Below are 20330 nucleotides of genomic sequence, written 5' to 3' on the forward strand. Positions count from 1 at the left end.
TGTGGCAGAATTATTTGTCAAGATTTGCTGTAACATTGTGTCAGGGACGACAGATGAGCTGATGCAACAACTGTAAAAATAGCCATTTTTCTTTGAACTCATTTGTTCTTGTAATGCTTTTTTCCTCCCTTTCTACCTACACAGTGGATATTTTGTGCTCGGTAATAAATGATCTTTATGGTAAGAAATTTATGATTTTTATAATGTGAAGTAGTATAGTGTCTGATGAATCATTTCATCCATCTTTTTGGATCCACCCTGTTGGATCTGCACTGTCCTGCCTGTATGGTGTCTATGGAGCCATAGTCATCCACACAGCCTGGGGCACTCCAGGCACCCCGCTCCAGGTATTTGGATTCACAGACTCACAGCTTCTATCGATGGTGTTTTATGTTTTAAAATACTGCTGGCTACATGTAGTCTTCTTTTTTGCAACACAAGGATTTAAATTTGCTATTAAAGCTATTATTGGAGCAACTGGAATAATCTGAATAGGGTCTATAGGCTAGATAATGGTATTATATCAGTGTTAATTCCTTGATTTAATAATCATATCATAGTTATATGAGAGTCTTTGTTTTTAGAAAACACACATGGATGCATTTTAGGATAAAGTGACATTATGTCTTCAATTCCAAAATGGTTCAGAAAATAAAAGTGTGGAAAAAAAAAAAAGAAAATAAAAGTGTGTGTGTGTGTATGTATAAAGGCACTATTGTAAATGTTAACATTTGGAAAATTTTTATTTAATAAAATCATGCAGCAACCTAGATGTCCATTGACAGATGAACAGATAAAGAGGTCACATATATATAATGGAATATTACTTAGCCATAAAAAGGAATTAATTTTCATCAGTTCCAGTGAAGTGGATAAAACTAGAGCTTGTTATACAGAGTGAAGTAAGTCAGAAGGAGAAAAACAGATATCATATAATAATGCATATATATGGAATATAGAAAAAATAGTATGATTAACCTATTTGTAGGTCAGCAATAGAGACACAAGGGCTTCCTGGTGGCTCAGATGGTAAAGAATCTGCCTGCAATGCAGGACATCGAGGTTCAATCCCTGGGTCGGGAAGACCCCCTGGAGAAGGGGATGGCAAACCACTCCAGTATTCTTTCCTAGAGAATTCCATGGACAGAGGAGCCTTGCAGGTTGTAGTCCAAGGGGTTGCAGAGTCAGATATGACTGAGTGACTAACACTTCCAATAGAGACACAAACATAGAGAACAGACTTGTGGGCACAGTGGGGGAAGGAGCAGGTGGGATAAATTGAGAGCGTAGCACCGAAACATATACCTTACCATATGTAAAATAGGTAGCCAGTGAGAATTTGCTGTATGACACAGGGAGCTCAACCCGGTGCTCTGTGACAACCTAGAGGGGTAGGATGGGATGGGGGGTGGGAGGTGGGAGGGAGAGTCAAGAGGGAGGGAACATACATATACTACTACTAAATCACGTCAGTTGTGTTCAACTCTGTTCGACCCCATAGACAGTAGCCCACCGGCTCCCCCATCCCTGGGATTCTCCAGGCAAGAACACTGCAGTGGGTTGCCATTTCCTTCTCCAATGTGTGAAAGTGAAAAGTGAACGTGAAGTCACTCAGTTGTGTCCGACTCTTAGCGACCCCATGGACTGCAGCCTACCAGGCTCCTCTGTCCATGGGATTTTCCAGGCAAGAGTACTGGAGTGGGGTGCCATTGCCTTCTCCGGAACATATGTATACCTATGGCCAATTCATGTTCATGTATGGCAGAAACCAACACAACATTGTAAAGCAATTATCCTCCAACTGAAGATTTTAAAAAATCATACATTTTTTCCTTTAAAAAAATAGCTTTGATGTATAATTGACATAAATTTGTATATATCTAAGGTCTATAGTGATGTTTTGAGCTATGTATACATTGTTAAATGGTCACATAATTAAGCTAATTGACATATTCATCACCTCTACATAGTTGCTATTTGTATGAATGTGTGCTGTGTATGGAAAGATCTAAGATCTATACTCCTAGAAAATTTCAAGTATACAACACAGTACTGCTAAGTTGTTGTCACTATAACGGACATTAGGTCTTGAGAACTTGTTCATCTTGCAAAACAACCTTCATACCTTCTGGTTACAAGTAGTCTCTTGGCAGTCAGATTTGGTAGTTGAGACACGGGCTGGGGAAGCCAACTGTCTGATTTGTCCTGGTGCTACCATTTACTGTGGCTTTGGGGAAACTAACCTCTTTCCTCTTTTATCAATAAAGTTGGATAAATAAAATCTGTTACTATTGTGAGTCTGAAATGATAAATGGCTTACAACAGTGTCAAAAACAAAGTACTCAATAAATGCTAGTTTTTATTGTCATTATTATTGTTAATGTTAAAAGTAGTAGATGTATAAGAGAAATAACTAAATTTAACATCTCCTGATGGGGCCTTAGGGCTAAATGTTTTTCTGCTGCGCATCCTGATCTAATCTGACCAGGGGTAGTGGAGTAAGAGCTTTTTGGCAAAACAACTTAAGCTAATTTACAAGTTCTTGTTCAGTGTTAAGTCGTGTCCAACTTTTTGTGATCCAATGGACTGCAGCATGCCAGCCTCCCCTATCCTTCACTGTGTCCAGGAGTTTACTCAGATTCGTGTCTGTTCAGTCAGTGATGCCAGCCAACCATCTCATCCCCTTCTCCTCCTGCCCTCAATCTCTCCCAGCATCAGGGTCTTTGCCGATGAGTAGGCTCTTTGCATCAGGTCGTCATAGTATTGGAGCTTCAGCATCAGTCCTTCCAATGAATATTCAGGGTTGGTTTCCTTTAGGATTGACTGGTTTCATCTCCTTGCAGTCACAGGGACACTCTAAAGTCTTCTGCAGCTCCACAGTTCCAAATCCTCAATTCTTTGGCACTCAGCCTTCTTTTTCCAAGCCTTCAGTTTATAAGAGGGGGTCAATATAAGACAGAGGATTGGTTGTTTCCTAAATGATCTAGTCTGAAGAACAAAAGGATCTGCATTTGCCTCCCTGAGTGGAGCCAGGAGTTGTCTGTCTGTCCTGGATTAATGCCTTGCCCATGAGGTGCAGCGGCAGGAGGGAGCCAGGACAGGAAAGGAAGGCAAAGGAGTAGAAAAAGAAATAGAAGGGACTGTTTAACTGACTCATGTCCTGATAGGGAAAGAGAAGGAAAGTTTTGTATGTTTTTTTGGACTTTGTGTATGTTCACAAGAGGCTCAGAAAGAGACTTTTTTTTTTTTTTTTTTTTGGCAGTGGGCTCTGTCTGCATGCCCTTCCTGGTGTTGCTGTGATGGAAGGATTACCATGTCTTTTGACCCCAGGGCCAATGCACTGCCTCATCCATCGTGAGGCCCCTGGGAGAGCCTTGCTGTAGCTCCTCAGATGGTTCTGATTGGCAACCACCTGTGGGTGAGCCGGGCCCAGCCCCACACACCACACCTTGCTGTGACACCTGGAGACCATTGCGGTGTAGAACAGCCTGGAAGGAGGAGGTTCCAGCTTCACAGTGTGGATGCCGGCCGCAATTTAGGGAACACAGGCCCTTCTCTCTCCTGGAAAGACCAGGGTCATCTGGCCAGAACTCCACCAGTGAACTCCAGTCTCCAAAGCAAGGCTCTTGGGTAAGAACAAGAAAACCAGGAGGGTTAGAATAACACAAAATAATAGCTTTTCTTTTTTTTTTTTCTAACAGCAGTCTGTGATGGAAAAGAACAATTTTGGTGTGTGTGACATTTGGACTGAGGCGTCTTGGGGAATTATACTGCACAAACCATTGTATTATAACCCATTTTTATGTCTTAGAATGAGAATTTTAATGGAAACAAGATCTCTGAGTTATGGTGTATAAAATAATTTTATTCCCGCTTAAAATAATGACCCCATTTAAATTCAGTAGAGGATGAGCAAAAGAAACAGATCATCAGAAAAGATTGGTAATCTATCCCCTCTGTAAATGAATTTGCCCAGAAGAAGCTGTGAAAAGGAGAAAGAATTCTAGGACTATGAACTATCTTTCAACAGAGTCAGGAAATATATTTTCTTTTAAAGAGGAAATTAAAAATATTCTTATTGGAATCCATATGTCTACTTACTCTCATTTGGTGAAGATAAAAACTTCTCAGTAAATTTTTTTTATAGGGGAAACCTTACTGAAATATAATTTTGCTTTGCAGGATGATGAAAGGATTAAAAAAAAAACAGTGAAAAGCAACTCAGAACAAACTTAATTCCCTCTAATGAGCAAGCATTGGGCGTATACATGGTGCCCACCTGTGTGGGCTGACACTGCAGAGGATTTAAGGGTCTAGGGCGTCATCCTGCCTCCAAATGGGTTTCTGATCTGGTTGTGCAAATAAAATGTGTAAGAAACCAGTCATGATCTGTTACCATGACAGGAAAAAGCAGGTCCGTGGCTGTCCAACAATCACCTGGGAGACTTAGACCCAGGTTCTTGGATCCTACTCTCCATGATTCTGACTTAGCAGGCAGGGGTTGGGGATTCATGGTTTTACAAAGCTGCTGTGATGAGTCTGATGAGCAGTTTGGTAGAGTGGCTGGACAAATGATGGATTCAGTATAAGCTTGTGTTTGGATTCTGTATCTATGCATGAGTTACAGTGAGGTCCTCACCTCTCTTGTCTCTGTTCCTGACTTTAGAGAATTTTGTCTGTAAAGTGGGAGTGTTTTGCTGCTGGTGAGAACCAGGAAGTTGATAAAGTCTTTCAGGCTCTGTTGTTTATAAGTCACTAATAAATTGTATATAAATAGGGGGACGTCTGATCATCTGTGGTTATTAGTTTTAATCCCCAGGGAACACTATTAGTCTCTTGTCAAGGACCCGTAAAAGTCTTTAGAAGAACCCTCCATTTCTTTCTGCACATAGCTTTTCTCTTTCCTCTCCCTTCCTCTCTCCTTTCTCAACGTGCTTGGCTGAGGCTCCACTTTAAGGGGCTGTTCACTTGTCTAGGGGGCCAATGGATGGCTATTCTAATAGCAGAAGATGTGAATGAGAACCTGGGAATGCTGAAGGGCGAGGAGTCTGTCGGAGGAAGCCAGACAAGGGGTCTGCTCCACTTTCTGTTCCAGGAGAGCAGATAATAATTATTTTTGCAGTAGAAGCTTTGCAGTAAGTATCATGACCTGGGGGCTTCCTTGGAACTTGAGACACACAGGTCTGGCCAGGCTGGTCAACTTTCCCGCAGCTTGTCTTTTTCACAGGTTGAAAAAATTGTGATCAATCTTGATCTCAAGACACAGATTTCAGTTTTGTTTTTAGGAAAAGTGATGCTGCTCAGGGTCCTTAGAATCCCCCTGCCCTGACCCCAGTTACATCAGAATATGCCTCGTGGCTGTTTGGAATGGGACCTTCCTATCTTGTGTATTTTCATCTGAAGACGTTTTATGGGTTCTTGGACAGAATATTGACATTTCCTGGGTACTGAGAATCACATCTAGAAATGGTCACCCTCCTGTTTGGTATAACAGCTTTAAGTGACTCGGAGTTGGCGGGATTAAAAACAATCAATACCAAATAGTCAGTAGTCACCTGGAACCAATGAGTGATGGGCCGTGAAGTGAGTCCAGTGATTAGTTCAGTCTTCAGCACCCAAGGAGCAAAATTGTTGCAACAGACAGGGGCTCGATCAGCTATTAGGTGGTGAGGTGCAACTCTTTAAACTGCAAGGATTAAAAACCTATCCAATTTAGTTGCATTTTCTGTTTTTTTGAGTTCATTTGGATACAACTGGTGTTACCTCTGAATTTCTCACCATCCAAGAGAAATTAAACTGCACGTAGAGGAAGGTGACATTATTGATCAAAAACAGAGAAATTTTAAATTTTGTTCTTTCTCTTCTTTACTTCAAGGTTGGTCTTGCCAATAAAGTATGTAGGGATTTTTCTGTAGACAATTGCTTTTAGGCCAGGAATGTGGGGCTTCCCAAGTGGCACAGTGGTAAAGAATCTGCCTGCTAATACAGGAGACACAAAGATGCACATTCAATCCCTGGGTCAAGAAGATTACCTGGAGTAGGAAATGGCAACCTACTCCAGTATTCTTGCGTGGAAAATTCCATGGATAGAGGGGGCTGAGGGACTACAGTCCATGGGGTCGCAAAGAGTTGGATATGACTGAGCATGCACTTGCCTCGTGAGGAGTAGGATGTAAATGTTAATAAGGGTAGAAAAGTCCCCTTTGGAGTGATGTACATATCCCACCTGTCAGGCTGTGACATCTTTTCCCGGATGGAAGCTGGCAAATGCTGCCTGTGTCTTCTCCACACATAAAGAATAAATGGACTGTGGAAACAGAAGTCATGATCCTAATTTCTCTTTGTTTCTTGGCCTCCTCTGACTCTCACATCCTCTTTTGAGTTGTGAAACATGATTCATTCTTCATGCATGAATCCTCAAAGAAATGGATTGTAACAAGCTTATTTCATGAGGAATATCCTTCCTGAATGTGGAATACTGCTGCTATAGAACACTTATTGTCTGATGAACGAACAGGGCAGGTCAAACAAACAAAACACAAGTTAATAATTGAATTATGGTTTCTTGAATGCTAAAAATGTCTAATGTTCCATGCCCCAAAGTGGTTTCAAATATTGCCACCAAAAGGCTAAGTTAGAATTCTATTCCACATCCTCCTCACTGATTCCACCCAACTTAGCAAACTTCTTTAATATCGATGAGATGGGGTCAACTTCTGAATTACTGTAAATCCATTTAGGGACTCGAAAACAGTTTCTTACAGACTCAAAAAATAATGATGGAAAAGACATTAGCCAGCCTTTGAGGTACATTCCAGGACCTATTTTTAAACTTCATTTAGAACAGATGACAGAAAACCCAGGTTCTTTCCAGAATACTTGTGGTAGTCACAAAGGAATCATTCATAATTGTTTCCTCATGCCCTCAGTGAAAGCTGTACCTCCTCTGAGCCTAGAACTTCATGTGACCCTCTCAGATTTTGCCTTGTCATTGTGTATTTGTGCTTTACCCTTTGCATGATGTTCGCATCTGGGCATCCCCAGGCTATAACTGATGGCTCAATAATGGGAATTTGTGTAACTGGATTAAGCTAGGATGGGTTTCCAGGCTGCCTGCATTGCCTCGACTTGCAACAGAGCCAAGTGGTGCGGACTAATAGGAGAGGAGGGACATCTGGTGGCAGTTGGTTATTTCGGAGGAAGGACAATTTGAAGGAAGAAAGAAGGCAAGAGTTAAAATACAGTGTGTGATTGCATCAGACATAGGACAGCTGGGGGCCACACCTGGGAGAAACAGCCACCCAGCTAGGGGGACACCTTCATGGTGGGAAGATGGTAGGCTTTGGAATGGAAGGACTTGCCTTTGAATCTGGACCTGTTGCTCACGAGCTGTGTGACACTGGCTGAGTTACTTACCTTTTCTGAGCCTTGGCCTCATCATCTATAAAATGAGAAAAATACCCGCCTCACAGTGTTGCCGTGAAGATTGGACAGAGTGACACCTAGCGCTTGTTAAGAACGTGGTTAATGAGAGTGGCCGTTCCTTTTCTTATTCACATAAAGAAGGTGAGTAGGGTTTGAGGTGAGGGAGAAATTTTCTGCTGACTCTAGTGAGGGGCTGGTAGTTCTTTTGGATTTGGAGAAATTCCCTGGAAGGAGCCTCTCTGACCCCGCTTTTAGGAAGGTCCACACAAGGTAACTGATTGTCAGGCCTCTGTTGGGAAGTATCTTCTATGAAACAACAAGAATTTATTAAGTTCCAGTGTCTTTTCACCATGCAGACATGCTGCCCTCCTGGAAATTATCCCTAAGAGGGGAGACAAGATTACCACACAGAGGCAAAACAAGAGAGAAGGCATGGTTAAGTTTCCAATTTTGTGGCCCAGAGACTAAGAGCTGGAAAAATTCAGAGGAAGGAAGGCATCCTCCTGAGCAGACAATAGGCTGGCCATCATTCCTGGGAAAGTCTCCATTCCCTGGAAGGCTGGGATGGTTGGTCATTCTACCTTCAGAGAGAAGGTTGATGCCATTTGGAAGATTGCTCCAGATGGCCACCTTTTCTCTCTATAGACCTACATACGACCTCACCCCAACTATGGCTTCTTCTCAAGGCTCAGTTCAAGGTGAACTGAACTTCTATCTTTGATCCCAATCTCTTTTCCTAACCTGGGACCATGCTCTGATTAGTCAATCTGTCCCCTTCCACTAGCTCATTCTTTTCCTGTAGATACCTGTTTGAGACCCATTCACAGAGATCTTTCTCCCTTTACCCCTCCTGGCCACTATCTTTTGTTCTTACTCTCCTTGTCTAGACTTCTCAAAATGACAGCCTACACTCACTGTCTCTTAACCTCCCATCCATTCCTCAAATCATGATGCAATCTGACACTTGCACCTGTCTACTGAAACTGTCCTTGTTAAGGTTATAACGGATGGCCTCATTGCTAGATCCCATGACCATTTCTCAAACTTGTTCTTTTTTCCCCAATAAATTTATTTATTTTTGGCTGCACTGGATCTTTGTTGCTGCACATGGACTTTTTCTAGTTGCAGCAAACAGGAGTTACTCTCTAGTTGTGGTTCATGGGCTTCTCATTGTGGGGGGTTCTCTTGTCATGCAGCATAGGCTCCAGGGTGCGCAGGTTCAGTAGTTGTAGTACTGGGCTTAGCTGCCCTGCAGCGTGTGGAATCTTCTCAGACCACTGATCAAACCCATGTCTCCTGCATCAGCAGGTGGATTCTTAACCAGTGGACCACCAGGGAAGTCCTCAGACTTCTTCACAAATCTTTTTGTTGCGTTTGACATTGTTCATCATTCACTTCGCGAAACTCCTCACCCCCTTGACCTCTGGGTCAGCACTGTCCTGGGTTCATTCTGTACTTCTAGGATTTCTCTTCTATTTCTTCCTAGTGCCCCTCTTGCTCTACCTGCCTCTTCACTGTTGCTGTTCCTGCTCTTCTGGATTACTTCATTTTATGTTATCGAATGCCTTTTTTTTAATTTATAGATGAACGTCTTCATCTATTTCTTCAATCTAGACCTTTCTACTGTGCTTCAGGTATAGAGCTAATTACCTGTTCAGTATCCAGACTTAGATAACATGTCCCATATAAAACTAATCGTCTTTCCCCATGAAATTTACTCTTCTTGTATCCCCTGGCTTAGCTGGGAGCATCACCATCTGCAAACCAGAACTTGAGGGCCACCTCTGCTCCCTTTTCCTTACTTACCATACACAATTTAGTCATCAAGGTTTTTTATTTTACCTTCTATTAATAAATCATTTCTCACATCCATTCTTTCCTCCCCCTACCCCCGCCCCCAGCTGTGCCCTACTTAGGCTCATTACTGTTTGTCTGAATGACCACCTTCCTAACTGGTTTCTCAGACTAAAGGTTGGTTTGTTTCAAGTTCTCATTCTGCAAAGTCATTAGAATAATCTTTCTAAAAATGTAAGTCTATATTCTCCCTGGTAAAAAATCTATAGTAGTTCCCAAATCCTGCAGTGGGTCCTTACTCATAGCATGTCATTTCCACTGCAATGTCTTCATTCATGGTGTCCCTTCTGTTTGGGGGGACATTTTCTAATCCTTCCCTCTCAACACCTCTTCTTCAGATATTCAGACTCTTCTCAGACAGAGTCTCTAAAACATTTTTGGATTTATTACCTCAGGGAGACTTACCCTAAAATTTTCAGGCACCAGAAAGACTTGGAGTTGGGCACACTAGATTATTATCTTAGGTCTGCTTCCTGATAGCTGTGTGGCTTTGGGAAGGGAGCTTAACCTCTCTCCACCTTAGTTCTCTTTATAAAAGTGAGAATGAAAAAAAAAAAAGTGAGAATGATAATCATCAACCTAATGGTATGTTTGAAGAGAAATAACATGCTTGTGAAGCATAGCCCTTGGTTCATAGTCAGTTTTACCAGGATTCTAATCACCATGGCAATAGAAACCATGTCTTAAAAATAAAAAAACAGTTAAGGCAAAAAGGAAATTTATTGACTCACAGAACCTGGGTCTCAGGAACAATTGCACCTAGGAATTCATAAACCATCAGGGCCATCCTACTCCTCTCTCGATCCTCTGTCTTCTGTGTGTTGGCTTTATTCTTTTTAATTTTTTTTATTTGCCTACAGATTTATCCTTCCAGATACAAGAACCATGGCACCAGCAACTTCTGGTTTAATGTGAATGTCTTTCTTATTCATCCATGAATCTTTAGTGCCTGACAGTGTCTGGCAACAGAAGGAGACTTTCTGAATAAATGAATAAAGAAACCTCAGCTATTAGGGATGTATTTATGTACATGTGTCTTTCCTACAATTTTCTGCTTGTTTATAATATTTTGGGATAATAAGTCTATCGTTCTGCTAGGCCTTGAAAGCCCACTCTCCTGTTTAATAGTGGTAGCTCTTTACTCATCAAAGGCAGATTGTGAATTCTGCAAGAAGAAAGGTGGTATAATATGGAAAGATTTGAGTTGTCAGTTGAGCAAAGAAAGACTTTATTAACATGGAGTGTTAACGTCAGCCTCTAATCCACTGCTTGGTGCACTCTGACCAGGCTGAGTCAGAGGCTGTCAAGTCATGTTGTCTTTAAACATGTGCCTGCTGTCCTGAGGCAGGATAACTATGGGAAGCTCAGTTGTCAGGGAAGACAGGAAGGGAATCTTGCAGAGAAAGGAGGTGAGTGGATTGCCTTTGTTATTACTTCAGTCTCTCTGCAGATTTGTCTGTTATTTCAGACGTGAGGGAAAAAAGACACTTTGCCAATAGTGGTGAAGTTCTTTACACTCTGAATTTATTGCAGGATCAACAAATTTGTGGGTGTCTGGTGCAAAATGGAAAGGCAGGCCCCTTGTCTGTAAATTACTAAGAATTTCAAGAAGGCAACAGTAGGGCATTAAACCAAGCCCAGGGTTCTGTGCAAATGCATAGGGTGCCTTGCATTTGCTCCAGTATTCTTGCCTGTAAAATTCTATGGACAGAGGAGCCTGGTGGGCCACAGTCCATTGGGCTGCAAAGAGTGAGACACCACTGAACATTTAGAGTGGTTCTCCAAAGCTCATCTGAGAGATTAGAAATGAGACATTATGGATCTATAGCCTATGGTATTACTTATGTTATTCTCTTTAGTTACTGGTTTATATATTCTATTTTATTTTTATTTTGGACTTCCTGACATCCCCTGCAAAGCTATTACCTATATCAGAGATATAATCTGTCCCCTGCAATTTGCTCTCTTTTGCCTCCTTTTTAGGAAGTTAGGTATACATGAAAAGATGCTAAAGTTGAGTACTCCCATCAAACTGTCTGCCTTGCATTTCCCCTGCAAGATAAGGAGAAGAATTTTGCTTTTCCATGAAGGGATTTAAAGGTACAGAAGACAAAAATATAGTTGTGTGTATTTTTATTTAAAATATTCATTTAAAAAGCACATGAATTTTACTAGTTCAATGTGTCAGATGCTTCTGCTTAGGCAAAAGGGAATTTCTTTGAAAGACATTGGTTAATGTGAAGAAATCCGAGAAAAAATAGGCAACAAGCCTTCAGAAATGAGAGATGGAACTTCTGCTTCTGATCAAGACTGAGTAACTGGGAATGGATTCTAGAGTGTGAAATATAAAACTGCAAGATGAATGAGGAAACAGGACACTCTATTTCATGGTGCAGGAATCCCAAGGTGAACCAATCAAATGCTGGGTGATATGCAAGCACTAGAATATTCTAGCAGATAAGCAGACAAAGCATAATACATACCAGGCAGGATGTTGGAATACCAGCAGTATTATTCTTGTGTCCCTATTGACAGAAGTTTTTTTTCTTCTACCCTGTCTGTAGTCATCTTGGGCTGGGGCCAGTGATGGCATGAACTAAAACTAAGATAACATCTGGAAGATGAAAGCAATTGTGGAAAAGTGTAAAGATCTTATTTTTCTTTCAAGGTCAATTCATGTTGATCTCGTGTTGGAATAGACTGAGGTCTCCCAGGAAAATTTCATTTTTTTCCTTCCTCTTCTCTCTCTCTCTGCTCCATTGCCTTAGCCAGATCTTCGGTCTATAATTTCTGTGGCAAATTTTCTGCCTTCAACATGATTTCCTGTGATAGAGTAGTCAAGCTAAATGAAGCATCAGGAAATTCATACCTATGAATAAGCAGAACTGCTGTGTGTTCATTGTAAACGGGCAACCTCAAAATCTATTGAAAGAAGGGGATCCTGCTTCGCAGACTTCAAGGTGAAGGTTACATTTTTTCTGAGTTTGATTGACTCCCAGAGACAGATGTGGATGAGAGTTTATCTTGTTCAACATGTGCAGGAGATTAAACTTGTGCCTCCTGTCACCTGCTTGTGCCTATATCGTGATGTCATCAATGCTAAACACAAAAATGGAAAAAAGCCCTCACAGTGGATGGAGATCTCCGCATTTCCCAGTGACTGCTTCCCATCTAAGAGGTGGTAACACGGCTGAAATCTGAGGCCAAAATTTACACAGTCTTTCAGTGCTTAAAGGTGGTGTTTTAGCAGCTCATTCCCTTAAAACCTACATATGTAACCAAAGGCAAACAGCTCATGCATTCTGAATTCTAAAAAGGATCTAGAGTGAAGGATGGAGAATTTTTCCACTAGGTGGTAGGATTTTGCCATGGTCCTAAGTCTCAATGTGGAGAGGAGGGAAAGTAACTTGAAATTAAGAAGAGTTGAGTCAAGATAGAAAGTGACAGTAATAATGACACTACACACATATTGAATAGATTTTTTTTTTCTTGGCACAAACAGAGAAAATTACTCCTAATGCTATTCTTGAATTAAGCAAAAATAACACAATTAAATGATTCTAAAATTTCAGAATAAAACTGGGACTTTAAATTTCACTCTTAGGGTGTCTTAGTTTGTAGTTTATACTCTTTAATACCCATTGAATTGTTTTCCTTTTTTTTTTTTTTAAATTGAAGTATAGTTGATTCATAATGTTGTGCTGGCCTCTGGTATACAGCAAAGTGATTCAGTTATATATATAAGATTATGTATGCATTTATATACATATATAAATATACTGGGCTTCCTCAACGGCTCAGTGGGTAAAGAATCTGCCTTCAGTGCATTAGACGAAGGAGATGAGGGTTTGATCCCTTGGTTGGGAAGATCCCCTGGAGGGCATGGCAACCCACTCTAGTACTCTTGCCTGGAAAATCCCATGGACAGAGGATCCTTGCCATAAGATCACAGAGTTGGACATGACTGAAACTACTGAGCACATATAAATATATGTAATATATGAAGCATTATATATATAAAACTATATATATATTTCATACTATATATACATAAAAATATATGTAATATATAAAGGGTTATATATATAACTATATTATATAAATATAATCCGGTTTCTCTGAATAAAATCTTGTCTCCTTCAGTTCAGTTCAGTCGCTCAGTCATGTCCAACTCTTTGCAACCCCGTGAATCGCAGCATGCCAGGCCTCCCTGTCCATCACCAACTCCCAGAGTTCACTCAGACTCACGTCCATCGACTCAGTGATGCTATCCAGCCATCTCATCCTCTGTCGTCCCCTTCTCCTCCTGCCCCCAATCCCTCCCAGCATCAGAGTCTTTTCCAATGAGTCAACTCTTCGCATGAGGTGGCCAAAGTACTGGAGTTTCAGCTTTACCATCATTCCTTCCAAAGAACACCCAGGAAAGATCTCCTTTAGGATGGACTGGTTGTATCTTCTTGCAGTCCAAGGGACTCTCAAGAGTCTTCTCCAACACCACAGTTCAAAAGCATCAATTCTTCAGCGCTCAGCTTTCTTCACAGTCCAACTCTCACATCCATACGTGACCACAGGAAAAACCATAGCCTTGACTAGATGGACCTTTGTTGGCAAAGTAATGTCTCTGCTTTTCAATATGCTATCTAGGTTGGTCATAACTTTCCTTCCAAGGAGTAAGCGTCTTTTAATTTCATGGCTGCAATCACCATCTGTCTCCTTAAGAAAACTCTCTTAATTTTCTATATCCAGTAAATGAGGCTTTCCCTAGTGGCTCAGGTGGTAAAGAATCTGCCTGCAATGTGGGAGACCTGGGTTCGATCCTTGGGTTGGGAAGATCCTCTGAAGAAGGGAAGGGCTACCCACTCCAATATTTTGGCCTGGAGAATTTCATGGACTGCATGCTGCTGCTGCTGCTAAGTTGCTTCAGTCATGTCCAACTCTGTGCGACCCCATAGATGGCAGCCCACCAGACTCCCCTGTCCCTGGGATTTTCCAGGCAAGAACACTGGAGTGGGTTGTCATGTCCTTCTCCAATGCATGCAAGTGAAAAGTGAAAGTGAAGTTGCTCAGTCATGTCCAACTCTTAGTGACCTCATGGACTGTAGCCTACCAGGCTCCTCCGTTCATGGGATTTTCCAGGCAAGAGTACTGGAGTGGGGTGCCATTGCCTTCTCCATGGACTGCATAGATTAGATTAAATAAGGTTAGATAATATTCCATATTTTTAAAGTTTTTACTTGGCCAAGGAGTTAAAGTGTTTATATTTCCATAATTAATAATTAATCTTTAATTTTCCATATCCAGTAAGTGAATCTTCCTGATCCTATCATCATTGCCCTGTGTGACACCCTGGCCCTTCTCCTTGGATCTTTTGAGAAGCATAGAAGACTCTCTTGAAAACAGGATTCAGTTCTCACCTCAGTAGTTTTGGTCAGGCTCTATGATTAATAATTAATTTTAGGCCTTAGATAAAGTTTGGCTAGATATTGTTTCTTTGAATCCTTTTGTGGTCTAAACTCATAGTGTAATTTACCATCCAGAACATACTCCTGAACTTTTGGCCTTTCTGCTATCTGGATCTTTCTTCCAGGGCAGAACTTGCTTTCCTTTCATGAAAAATTCACAAATTGAAAGTTATTTTTGTAGTGAAATTGGGCTTGGTCTCTTGTTAACCCTCTCATTGATTTGAGGTACTTCGCTTCATACAGTAAAATGATACATCTGACTCACTGAGGGCGTGTTCTGGAGTTTTTGTCCTGTTGTATGCTGTTTTCGGAAGGTCTTCTTGTGCTCTTGTGGCACTCTTTCATGGGTTATTTGTCGAAAAATTATTATCGATTGCCTTTTTTTTTTTTTTGTTAGACACTGCATAGAGTGCTGAGGAGATATAGATACCTAAGGTAGTCTCTGACTTCACAGATAATATCTAGCATGGGGTACAGAGGAGTGAGTTGACAATGATAACAGAGTACAAAAAGTTAGAATGGGAAAGGTGCAAGATGTCACAGGAGTCCAGAGAATGGGAGTCTAATCCGTACTTGGATGGCCAGGAAAGTGTATCAGCTACTTGCTGGGTAACAAACTGGATGAAAACTTAGAGGCACAATGCCACCATTTTGTTACACTCATAGAATTCGGTGTTCAGGAATTTGGGAAGAGCACAGTGGAATCAATTCTCTGTTTTACAATATCTGAGATCTCAGCCAAGAAGACTCAAATGGCTGGGGGTAACTTGATGGCTGAGGGCTGGAATCATTGGTGTTTTCACTCACATGTTGGCACCTGAGCAGAGGATATCAACTGGAACACCTTCATATGGCACATTATATTATCTGAGGGCCCCAGATCAACAAATCAGGAAGGACATTTCAAGGGCCTAGAGATCAGCTCCCAGGAGCCAATGACAAAGGCCAGACCTCTATTTTGGGTGAGGTTAATTCTTCACTATGCATTGGATTTATGCATAGCGTTCATGGAGGGAAAGTATGTCTGGTGATTGAGAAAACAGAGGTGCTCTTGTAAGAAACAGAACTAGGAAGTGGATAAGGTTGGGAGATGAGAACAGGAACAGAGGAGCATGTTCCTGAATTGCGCTTTTGTGTCTGGCACAGTCCCACATCCAAGAACATTAATTGACTTCAGAATGGCCGTGGTGGTGGAGCTGGCAACTCTGTCCCGGCAGCAAGGGAGGTGGTCAGTGGCTAAGGTGGGAAGTGCAGATGGTTTCAAGGCCCCAAAGACAGACAGTGATGGAGTTTCTGGGGCACCTGTATCCACATCTTACCCTGCCCAGCAAGTCTCAGATTAGGAAAATGACCTCTGAATAGTCCTCCTACCAGGCACTTTGGGGGCAATTGCTCTTCATAAATGTCTCCAGTAACAAACCTAATCTTTATGCAGAACACAGGGTATACAGATCTCAAACTGGCTTCTCTCGATAACTTCCAAATAAATGTTCATTTTCCTAGCAGACCCATAACACTTCCTGTTCACAACAACCCTTACTTTATTCGAGTCCAAATTTGCCTTTGATTTTTCTTTGTAAAGATGTTTTGGGGATGAACAGAGCCAAAAAGCTTTCCCTGGGTATGCTTCTGCTTTCAACCAAGAGAAAAATTCCCAAGACCCCTGGGCCCTCTCGACTACAGAGTCTTTGAATTGCCATTGCTTTTGCCTGGAGCCTTCCTGATGATGGCAGCAAAGCTGTAAATTAAGGAAGAGCCAAAGCCAGGAATTTTAGTGGGGCTCTGCAAAGCTCTGTGCAGATGTTCCTGGAGCTTGGAAAACACATACAAGTTCTCAGAGAGGTAACAGGCTGGGCTGCTGCAGGAGCCCAGGGACTTCTCCTCTCCTTCCCTTGTGGGGGTGGGGAGGTGGGTGTTGGGTAAGGGGGTAGGGAGATGGAGGGAACAAAGCATCGAGTCCCTCATTCTCCTGAAAGATCGCAAAGCTCCCTGCTGTTGACTGTCTTCCATCCTTGCAGGGCTGGGCTGTCTATGTGTCTCTCCGATTGTGGAAAGGAGATGAGCCCCCGGTATGTGCTGATTCTCAGAATTCTCAGAATTTCCCACACTCTTAACAGAGTCTAAAGTTGGGAGGAAGAGACCTATTGGGGTCCCTTCCAGAGGCCAGTCTTTCTGACACACTATCCAGCTGACCAGCCACTATTAATATCCTCACAGTTCTCTGCCAAGGGTACCACCTTCCCATGTCCCCTCAACTCTTCTCCCAGAATTACCTGTATGCAAATCTAATCAATAGGTCTCAGTGAGGCAGAGACCAGATTGGTAACTGTATCTGTATCACAAAGCCTAGAAGAGAGGTGCAGCCTTATCTGGCATATGGGTTGACAACCTTCCCTTCATGCATCTATTTGCCTCCACTTGTGCAACAAGAAGCCCCATAGGATGCTGTCCTTGAGCCTTGTTTATTTGAGAGAAAGACAGCTGTGTTCTTAGTGAGTGGCATCACCTGGGGCTAGATCTTTCACTGAAGAGTCAGTGGAGTGGCTTCACTGCCTGATTGTCATGAGATTCATACAGAACAGAAAGGGACTGCTTCCTCCAAATAGAGAGTTGCTGGCAGGCAAAAATGGGAACCATCTACTGCTGTTGATTGATAGCAAGATGCTGGGTAGAGTGGAAGAGCTTCCCTCACTATAATTCTGTGCACTGAGGTGCTTGATCCAACCCGTATCTTGGAAGCTGCTTCTGAAATGGGTTGGGGGAGACCCCCAAAGGCTGAACTGGTGATGAAATGGTGAAGGGAGGGTGACTTGGCTTCCTTCTGTGGGTTGGCAGATGAATTATTGGGTCCTCTGTTCTGCCTTTCCCTGCGAGTGTCTAGAAACACTGGTGTAGGGCAGGGCAGTAGCGGAGCCCAGCAACTTTCTCCTGTGAACTGTCACCCACATAGACCTCCCTCGTCTTGTACATGCTGCTTCTATCCAGGGCATGGAGAAGGAGTTCCTCCTTGGGGCAATGAGGAGACACTGGATTAATCTGACCCATTCCGTTTTTAAAGGCTTATTTTTATCAGTTGTGGGTGAGATGGAGTCAGAAGGTAGTTGATGTGGTTTAGGTTTGAGTGGTAACCAGCCTCCTGTTTCCATTCATGATGATCGAATGTGGATGGGTTTTTGGGGAGAAGGTAGGATGAGAGCAGGCTCACAGAAAGGAGGGGAGGGCCTGCAATGGGAGGCAGGGAAAATTTATAGTCGTAGGTGCACGAAGTCAACAGACAGGGCAAGGAGGAAAAGACATCTTCCCAGAAGGAAAAGCCGTGGGTGGAGATGCGTAAAGGAAAGAAGGTTCAATGGAGGATTTGCAAGTCAAGAGTGATTTAATAAAACAGCCATATAGAAAAAGGGATTTGAAGAGAATTGTGAAAGTTGTGAATCAGCCATTCAGATAAATAATTTTAGCTGTCATGGTAGAAAATATGCATTAGTTTATGGGGTGTACAAAGTAAAATCTAGGATGCAAAGATTAGAGATGGATGTCCCTTGTCACCTGTACTTTGATAATCTGATTCTGTAGCCCCTTAACAGAAGCTAACTGACATTTATTCTATGTTTACTATGGGCCAGGCATGAAGCTAACCATGTGACTAGGATTATCTCATTTAATCCTCATAACAAACCTATGGACAGGCGCTATCTAAGCAAAGTTTAAAAAATAATTTTATTTATTTGTTTATTTTGGACTGTGCTGGATCGTCATTGCTGCTTGAGCTTTTCTCTTGAGTGGGGGCGACTCTCTAGGTGTTATGCATAGGCTTCTCACTGTTGCGGCTTCTCTTGTTGCAGAACGTGGGCTCTAGGGCATGCGGGCCCCCGTAGTTGCAGCATGTGGGCTCCAGAGCACAGGCTCAGTAGTTAGTGCACAGGCTTAGGTGCTCCATGGCACGTGGGATCTTCCTGAACCGGGGATCGAACCTGTGTCTCCTGCATTGGTAGGCAGATTCTTTACCACTGAGCCACCAGGGAACCCTTAAACAGTTTATAGTTGGAGGAACAGGCTTAAGGAGCTGGCCAATTGTGTGAAATCACAGGACTGGGTTTTGGAGCACAGTGGCAGGATTCCAGGGCCAGGGGATGGAACCCTTTCACCCACTCCCACTTGCCTCCTTGGCCCAGTGTATGTTTCCTCAGGCTGCCATCATAAAGCACACATCCTGGGTGACTTAGAAGAGCAGAAGCTTACTGTTTCACAGTTCAGAGAACAGAACTCCGGGGTGAAGTTGTCAGCAGGCCTGCGCTCTCTCTGAAGGTGCTCAGGAAGGATCAGTTCGGGCCTCTCTCCTCGTTTCTAGTAGTGTAACTCACATCTTCACAAGGCATCCTTCCAGAGCCTGTTTCTTCACACGGTGTACTTTTATGAGGACATCAGTCCTACGGGATCAGGGACCCACCCTCCACCAGGATGACTTCATCTGGACTAGTTGCACTTGTAACAATCCTAGTTCCAAATCAGATCATATCCTGAGGCACTGGGGGGTTAGGATGTCAACATATGGATTTGGGGGAGGAAGGGGACACAATTCAACCCTTAGCAACACCCAGGGAGCCACAGACAGGGGTCCTGCCTCCAGGCAGTCCTCTCGGCCTATTCCTGCTTCTGCCTGGGCCTCTGGCAAGGTCGCCTGTGCCGAAGGGGCGTCCCTCTGGCTCTGCTGCTGGCGTTGGGGCTCAGCTGTGGCACGTACGCTGTAGCCATGGGCTTGGCTGGATAGGCTGGAGTCGTTGCCAGGGGCACATTTGTTCTTCCCCTGCCAGCTGCATCTTTGTCATCACCACTGTGTCTTGCTGACCTGCTGGCAAACCTCCTGCTCATCTTTGTTCTCTGTTTCTGTCCATTGTCTGCAAAATAGACTCCAAGCCTCCAAATGTATGCTTGTGTGTCTGCAATGTCCATGTAATTGTTTAATAGGTGCTTTTGGAAAATGACTTCATCCCAGCTGCAGGTGCCCTGTGATCCATCTCCCCCTTTCTGCCTGTGGCCTTAAAAATTGGTCTCCCCCCTACCTGCTACAACTCCATGGAGGGACATGTAAACAGCATACCTGCTTGGGGGGGTCCCACAGTCTTTGAGAATGAAATAATCAGCATTCTTTCTCTGTCTTTGACTGACTTTAAGAGTGGAGGCCTGTTGATCTAATTTCCTGGCTGGTTTCTATGCAGCAGCATATTGGATAGAAAACTGTGATTTGAATGACTCTATTAACTCCCCAGAAAAGCCAGCCTCATTGTTTTCCCTCATCTTTTCGATTTGGAAGTCTGCAGAGGACACATACAGTCACATTCCCCTTTCCTGTAGAATGTTCCAATCAGCAGTCAGCATAATGAAATCCAATTAATGTGTTAGGCTGATGTGATTCTAAAAATATTTCACATCCCCAGGAGGAGCTGTGGAAGTTGGAGGAATCAAGGTATTATAGCAAACTCATAATTTGCAGAGAGGTTCTTCAATCATTCTGAAGGTGGTAAATTTGTTCTTGAGAAAAAAAAATAGATCACCTCTCCAAAATGAGGCTGTCTCTGAGACCCTGTTGAT

At 42.7% G+C, this 20330-nt stretch overlaps 1 long non-coding RNA gene across 2 annotated transcripts in view; it reads left to right on the forward strand.

Annotated features, from left to right (window-relative positions):
* Positions 1-2333: 2333 nt before the first annotated feature.
* The window catches only part of LOC138987539 (uncharacterized), a 169086-nt gene continuing 151089 nt past the window's right edge, over positions 2334-20330 (forward strand). Inside the window, exon 1 of one of the 2 annotated variants that reach the window (XR_011463896.1) lies at positions 2334-3630. This is a non-coding gene — a long non-coding RNA (uncharacterized lncRNA). The remainder of the gene's footprint in view (positions 3631-20330) is intronic. The other variant, XR_011463895.1, reaches the window with a different exon arrangement.

Source organism: Bos mutus, chromosome 4 (assembly GCF_027580195.1).
Source record: "Bos mutus isolate GX-2022 chromosome 4, NWIPB_WYAK_1.1, whole genome shotgun sequence".
NCBI lineage: Eukaryota > Metazoa > Chordata > Mammalia > Artiodactyla > Bovidae > Bos > Bos mutus.